The following is an 8,021-nucleotide window of genomic DNA, read 5'->3' on the forward strand; positions in this document are numbered from 1 at the left end:
ATCAGGGAAATGCAAATAAGAACCACAATGTGATACCATCTTACTCCAGCAAGAACAACGAGTGGATAAATAAATTATAGTATATATACACACACACACAAACACACACACACACACACACCATAGAATACTACTCAGCCATAAAAAGGAATGAAATAATGGCATTCGCAGCAACCTGGGTGGAATTGGAGACCATTATTCTAAGTAAAGTAACTCAGGAATGGAAAAACAAACATCCTGTGTGCTCACTCATGAGAGCTAAGCTATGAGGATGCAAAGGCATAAGAATGATACAGTGGACTTTGGGGACTTGGGGGAAAGGGTGTGAGGGGTAAAAGACTACACATTGGGTACAGTGTACCTGCTCAGATGATGGGTGCACCAAAATCTCAGAAATCACCACTAAAGAGTGTATTCATGTAACCAAACAGCACCTGCTCCCCAAAAACCTATTGGGAAAAAAAAAGAAAATTAATCGAGCAGTACAGTGATATGTATATGTTCCGTAAAGTATTGCATGTTTAACAGATGTTCCAAAAAACAAATACTATGCGTTCAGGCATGGCACAAGTTATTGTGAATAGCTCCAACAAATAGTGTGATGAAAATAAAGTCATAAACCAAAGCCATGCTATAAAGCTTTATATACTGAATTAAGGAGTTTGAACTGTATTCTCTGAGCTAGGAGACGACGCACATAATCTGAGTGTGTGATGGAGCTGAGAGGTGTTTCAGAATGTGGCCTCTAGCATTTGGCACCTGGCTTCATGATGTAGTTACTGTGTGTGAACTTTGATCTCTGCATCTGCCAAATACACTAATACTTGTGTTTGCCTTTTAAGGATATTTTGAGAATTAAGATAATACACACACACACGCACGCACACACACAGACACATACATAAGTATAAGGAGATTTTTTTGCAATTTTTTTTTTTTTTTTTTTTTTTTTTAGCTCATCAGCTATTGTTAGTTGGTGTTAGTGTATTTTATGTGTGGCCTAAGGCAATTCTTCCAATGTGGACCAGGGAAGCCAAAAGATTGGACACCCCTGCTGTAGAGCCTGCAGAATCATGAGCCAATGAAACCTCTTTTTTTTTTTTTTATAAATTACCCAGTTTTAGGTATTTCTTTATAGCAGTGCAAGAATGGACTAATACATACATGAAATCTGAAAAAGGCTGAACTCATAGGAGCAGAGGGTAGAACAGTGGTTGCCAGGGGCAGGGGTACGGGAACTGGAGAGATGTTGATCAAAGTACAAACTTTCAGTGCTAAAATGAACAAGTTCTGGGGATCCACCGTGCAGGATGGCTGGTGATGGACGTATTCATTAATTTGATTGTGGTAATCATTATACAGTGTGTATGTGTATCAAATCATCATGTTGGACATGCTGAATATATTCAATCTTTATTTGACAAGTAAAACTTTTTTAAATGAAGAGTAGTTTCTGCCTAAGTCTTCTTGTTGAAATTCCTCTAAGGCTCCCACTATCGCTACTGGAACTAAGTATTATTGATAAGGAAAATAGGAGCTAGAGAAAGGCACAGTAGCTACCACTTTCCAAAGCAAGGGATGCATGTGCCATTTTAAGGAAGCATTAGGTAAAAGGAAAATGTAAATGATTTCACAGCTTTACGAACCAACACTTCTACACTGGAGAAGTGGGAGGGACAGGAACAAATAATGAATCTATATAGTCTGGAATACCACCCCTTCCCATTAGCTGCTCATGGTAGGAACTAGTTCAGCTAATCAGCAAGATTAAAAAATCAAAAAATATTTGATCATTTTCCTATCCTTGGTGAAATGAAATTAAGCTTGAGCAATTTGCAATAGGTAGCATTTTAATTGTTCCCTTAAAAATTAACAGTTAATGGTACTTTTATAAAATTGCCTTTTTCCATATCTATTATTCCTTTGAAATATGATCACCAAAATTAAGCGGCACATTTTTAGGGATAGTATTTTAGCAGAGAATAAGAACAGTGGAAATAAGTCTGTTTGTGATGCATCATAAGACACCAGAAGACAGTGGTCAACATAAACTCCTCACCTCTTCTCTTTCTTTTGTTCCTTTTTCCTTCCTGAAAGATCTATTATAGGGCCCCTCACACAACCGGAATAAAATAGCTGTTGGCTGATTGCTAACTGATTTACTTCTGTCTCCACTTACAGAATTTTGCTGACACTTGATAGAAAATATACTTATTAAGCAATCTTTTGAAATGCAAGTCATGGTCTGGTCATTGTATCTAAGGTACAGCATAACATTAGGGTATTGTACAAAAGAAAGTGACAGGAAATTGCTTCTTTAAAGAATGCAATCATGGGTGTACACTAAAATAAAGTCCTTAAAAATGGTAGTGGTGGCTAGACTAGCATATGGTTTGAAAGGAGGAATCTCTGGCTGCTATTCAGATGGCAACATCTGAGGAAACAGCCAAAGGAGAAAAACTACCTAAGGAAGAGGGAGGAAATCTCTTTTCCTGGGGACATTTACAAGCTGACTAGACTCAACTCAGCCTGGAATGATGTAGATCAGAGGTGGTGTGCAGGGAAAGCGTCTCAGGCAGGTTGAGATAATGATCATTTTAGCCCTAAGGGAAGCTGGCCAGGACTGGGGCCCATAGAGAACCAAGGCTGATCATTTGTGTCCACGGGGGCCTCTTGTATTTACCCCTGTGTGCCATAAAGATATCGCTTCTGTCAACTCTATGATGTGAAACAGGTTGAGAAGCTCGTGTGTAGAGGAAGCTTGACAGAGGCTGACCTAGATGATTATTCAGCAAGGGTTAAGGAGAAAACAAATTCTCCCTCACTCCTTCTCATGAAGATGAACTATGGTACAATAATTGCAATTCATTTTTTATTTAGCTTTAGAATTTGATTTTGTTTTTAGATTAAAATATGGGCATCAGTAATATCTTCAGGGAGTGGGAGCCAAAGGGCTTTAGTCTAGCATTAGAGGACTCAGCACCAAGTTGTTCTAGCACCTAATTTAATGTGTTTCTTGGTTACTCGATTCTCATAACTGGGGTTCCACCTTATTCCCCTCTGCCTGACACCCTGTCTTGATGTTTTGCCTTGTACCCCAGAACCCCTGAAACTGAGGCCCTTCTCTTGTTCTTACAAGTCTTTTCTCCAAAGGAATGAACTTGTCCTGAAATCAAGCCCAGAGCATTCCAGGAAGAAAAAACAACAACATCTGTAGAGATGCTGAGACAAGAACAAACATGGCGTGTGCGGGGAGCTTACAAGTCGTTCAGCATGACTTAAGTGAAATGGAAACTTCTGAGAAGAGTAAGCTGTCGAACTAGAAAGGTAAGCAGCAAACATATCATGAAAGGCCTGACCTGTCATCTTAAGGATGACATAAGGTCCTCATGCCCTCATCCTGCTGAGGACATACTGTGGATACATAGATATTATGTATAGCATATGTAAACATAATACACATTTTAACATACTTTATTATAAAATAATGCACTTTATTATAAAATAACATACTTTATTATAAAATACTGCATGCTTATTATAAAACACTTGGAAAATGTGGAGAAAATTTCTTTTTTTTTTTTTTTTTTGAGATAGAGTCTCACTCTTTTGCCCAGGCCGGAATGCAGTGGCGCTATCTCAGCTCACTGCAAGCTCCGCCTCCTGGGTTCACGCCATTCTCCTGTCTCAGCCTCCCGAGTAGCTGGGACTACAGGCGCCTGCCACCACACCCGGCTAATTTTTTGTATTTTTAGTAGAGATGGGGTTTCACCATGTTAGCCAGGATGGTCTCGATTTCCTGACCTCGTGATCTGCATGCCTCAGCCTCCCAAAGTGTTGGGATTACAGGCGTGAGCCACCACACCTGGCCGAGAAATTTTAAGAAAAATAAAAATATCACGTATCATCCCATTAGCAAGATAGTATCATTGATGACATTTTGGTGTATTTCTTTCCAGATTTATTTTATGCACATGATGTATCATTATTTAACTTATGTAGAGTGGTCTGCTTCTATCACTTAACAGTACATCTTCTACTTTTCCCATGTTGCTAAAATTCTTCCAAAACACAATTTTAATATTATATGACATTTCATCTTCAGTAGTGCAATTTACTTAGACATTCCCTTATATTTGAAAATGGGTTGTTTTTAATTTTTTTCTTCTTGTGAATAACAGTGCAATAAGTGCTCCTCTACATAATACTTATATTCTTCACTGATTATTACCTTGGATGGTTTCCTTGCAGTAGAATGTCTGGGTCAAAAAGCAAAAACCTCAAAGTTTTCTTTCTAAGAATTTTCAAATTATATTCCATCAGGGTTGTGTCCACGTTTATTTGTGTCAGAGTATCTCGTTACACATTTCTCAACATTTAAAATTAAATTTAAAAAAAACCTGCCAATTTGACAAGCAAATAATATCTAATTTTTTATTATTAATTGACAAATAATAATTGTAGATATTTATGGGATACAATGTGATATTTTGATATACATACATTGTAGAAAGATTAAGTCAAGCTAATTAACATATCTATCACTTATCTTTTGTGTGTTTGTGGTGATAACATTTAAAATCTAATCTTTTAGCAATTTTGAAATATACAATATGTTATTATTAACTATGGCCACTATGCTGTAGAATAGATATCTAAAACTTATTCCCCGTTTGACTGAAACTTTGTACCACTTGACCCATGTCTAAACTTTCCCCATTCACCCCTCACCCCCAGTCCTGGTAATCCATCTTTTCTTATTACAGTTTAATTAATTTATTTAATCTAAGAACAAAATTGGACATAGGGTTAAGGCTTTGTGCAATATGTGAGAACAATGTGAAGAAGAATCGCTTTTATTCTTTGATGAGACTCCTTAAAAAGGTCCAATTTCTAAATCCGTGACTCTATCATGGCAAAAACAAGAATTACTAGAAATGAAACATTCACTCTAAACAGCATCAAATAGTTAGATGAGATCTTTTTCAACGGGATTTTCTTTGTTATGTAAACACAGCCTTATTTAATTTTACACATAGGTGAAATAAAATTTCTATTTATTTATTTATTTTAAAGTATTTTCAACTTTTATTTTAGATTCATTGGGTACATGTGCAGGTTTGTTACCTTGGTATATTGCTTGATGCTGAGGTCTGGGGTACAGATAATCCCCTCACCCAGGTACTAGGCATAGTACCCAATGGTTCACTTTTCCTCTCCTAGCTCCCTCCCTCTGCCTAGCAGTCTCCAGTGTCTATTGTTGCCATCTTTATGCCTGTGAGTACCCAATAGTTAGGTCCCACTTGTGAGAACATGTGGTATTTGGTCTTCTGTTCCTGTGTTAATTTGCTTAGGGTAATGGCCTCTTGCTGCATCCATGCTGCTGCAAAGCACACGATTTGTGTGTGTGTATGTGTGGCTGTGTAGCATTCCATGGTGTATGTGACCACATTTTCTTTATCCAATCCATGGTTGAGGTAACCCACCATTCTACATTCTACTACTGTGAGTTAGACTTTTTTAGATTCTACATATAAGTGTAATCATGCAGTATTTATCTTTCTGTGTCTGGCTTATTTCACTTAGCAAAATGTCCTCCAGGTTCATCCGAGTTTTTATACAGAATTTCCTTCTTTTTAAAGCCTGAATAGCATTCCACTGGGTATACATACCACATTTTATTTATTCATTCATTTGCTGATGAATACTTACGTTAATTCTGTATCTTGGCTATTGTGAATAATGCTGCAAAAAACATAGGGTATAGATACTTCTTTGAAATAATTATTTCAATCCCCTATACCCACAGTAGATTGCTGTATCATATGGTAATTCAGTTTTTAATTTTCTGAGGAATCTCTATACTGTTTTTCATATGGCTATACTAATTTACACTCCCACCAACAGTGTACCAGGGTTCCTATTTATCTATGTCCTCACCAACACTTACCTTTCGTTTTTTTTGATAATAGCCATTTTAGCAGGTTTGAAGTGATAGCTCATTGTGGTTTTAATTTGCATTTCCCTAATGATTAGTGATGTTGAGCATTTTTTTATGAACCTGTTGGCCATTTGTATGTCTTCTTTTGAGAAATGTCTGTTCAGGTGTTTCTCCCATTTTCAAATTGGATTATTTGTTTTCTAGCTATTGAGTTGTTTGAGTTACTCGTATATATTGGATATTAGCCCCTTATCGGATGTATAGTTTGCAAATATTTTATCCCATTCTGTGGACTTTCTTTTCACTCTGTTGTTTCTTTTGCTATGCAGGAACTTTTTAGTTTGGTGCAATCCCATTTGTCTATTTTTGTTTTTGTTGCCTGTAGTTTGGAATCCTACCCAAGAAATTGTTGCTCAAACCAATATCATGGAGGTTTACCTTTGTGTTTTCTCCCAATAGATTTACAGTTTCAGGTCTTACATTTAAGTCTTTAATCTATTTTGAATTGGTTTTTTGTATATACTGTGAGATAAGGGCCCATTTTCATCCTTTTGTATGTGGATATCCAGTTTTCCAAACCCCATTTACTGAAGAGACTGTCTTTTCCTCATTGTGTGTTCTTGGCACCTTTGTCAAAAGCCGGTTGACCATATATGCATGGATTTATTTCCGGACTTTCTATTCTGTTCCATTGATTTATGTATCTATTTTTATGCCATTACCATGCTGTTTTGATTACTATAGTTTTGTAACACATTTTGAAATAAGGTAAAGTGATGCCTTCAGATTTGTTCTTTTTGCTCAAGGTGGCTTTGGATATTAGGGGTCCTTTGCAGTTCCATACAAATTTTTGGATTGTTTTTCTATTTCTGTGAAAAATGACATTGGAATTTTGATAGAAATTGCATTGAATCTGTACATTGCTTTGGGTAGTGTGGATATTTTAACAATATTAATTCTTCCAATTCATGAATACAGGGTATCATCCCATTTATTTGTCTCATCTTTGATTTCTTTCCTCAATGTTTTATAGTTTTTAGGGTACAGGTCTTTTGCCTCATTGATTAAATTTACTCCTAAGTATTTTATCCTATTTAAAAAATTTTATTGTAAATAGGATTGTTTTCCTATTTTTTGAATAATTCATTGTTTGTGTATAAAAATATTACTGATTTTTGTATGTTGAGTTTACATCTCGCAATTTGCAGAATTCATCAGTTATAACAGTTTTTTTTTGTAGAGTCTTTAGGTTTTCTATATATCAGATTAGGTAATCAACAAATAGATAATTTCATTTTTTTCTTCCTAATTTGGATGTCCTTTATTTCTTTCTCTCGCCTTACTGCTCTGGCTAGGACTTCCAGTACTATCTTGACTAGAGTGACCATCCTCGTCTTGTTCCTGATCTTAGAACAGTTTTTGACTTTTCACCATTGAGTATAATGTTAGCTGTGGGCTTTTCATACACGGTCTTTACTATGTTGAGGTACATTCCTTCTATACCTAACATCATGAAAGGATATTGAATTTTGTCAAATGCTTTTTTTTTTTTAATTGAGACAGAGTCTCTCTCTGTCACCCAGGCTGGAGTGCAGTGGCATGAATTGGGTTTTCTATTATTTTGTTGAAGATTTTTGCATCTATGTTCATCAGGGATATTGGTCTGTAATTTTCTCGTCTTGTAGCGTGCTTGTCTGGTTTTGCTATCAGGATAATGATGGTCTCGTAACATGCATTTGGAAGTGTTTCCTCCTCTTCAATTTTTTTGGAAGAGTTTGAGAACAATTAGTATCAGTTCTTCTTTAAATGTTTGGTAGAGTTCAGTTGTGAAGCCATCCAGTTCTGGACTTAATTTTTTTTTCTTTTTAGATACAGGGTCTTGCTATGTCACTCAGGCTGGTGTTAAACTCCTGGGTTCATGCAATCCTCCTGCATCAGCCTCCAAGCACCTGGGATTACAAGTGTGCACCTCTACACCTGGCTTGGGCTTTTTTTTTTTTAATGGAATGGTATCTTTTTATTTAAATGTATTTGATAGCTAGTGAGGTAAACATTATTTTAAATGGCTGTTTGTATTTTT

The 8,021-nt window shown here is 36.2% G+C and overlaps 1 protein-coding gene across 1 annotated transcript in view; it reads right to left on the reverse strand.

Moving 5' to 3' along the window:
- The window catches only part of PPARG (peroxisome proliferator activated receptor gamma), a 189,552-nt gene extending 186,468 nt beyond the window's left edge, over window positions 1–3,084 (reverse strand). Inside the window, exon 1 of the mRNA XM_055259414.2 lies at window positions 362–3,084. The gene's annotated coding sequence lies outside the window, so the exon portion shown is untranslated. The remainder of the gene's footprint in view (window positions 1–361) is intronic.
- Window positions 3,085–8,021: the final 4,937 nt, after the last annotated feature.

Source organism: Symphalangus syndactylus, chromosome 21 (assembly GCF_028878055.3).
Source record: "Symphalangus syndactylus isolate Jambi chromosome 21, NHGRI_mSymSyn1-v2.1_pri, whole genome shotgun sequence".
Taxonomy (NCBI): Eukaryota; Metazoa; Chordata; class Mammalia; order Primates; family Hylobatidae; genus Symphalangus; species Symphalangus syndactylus.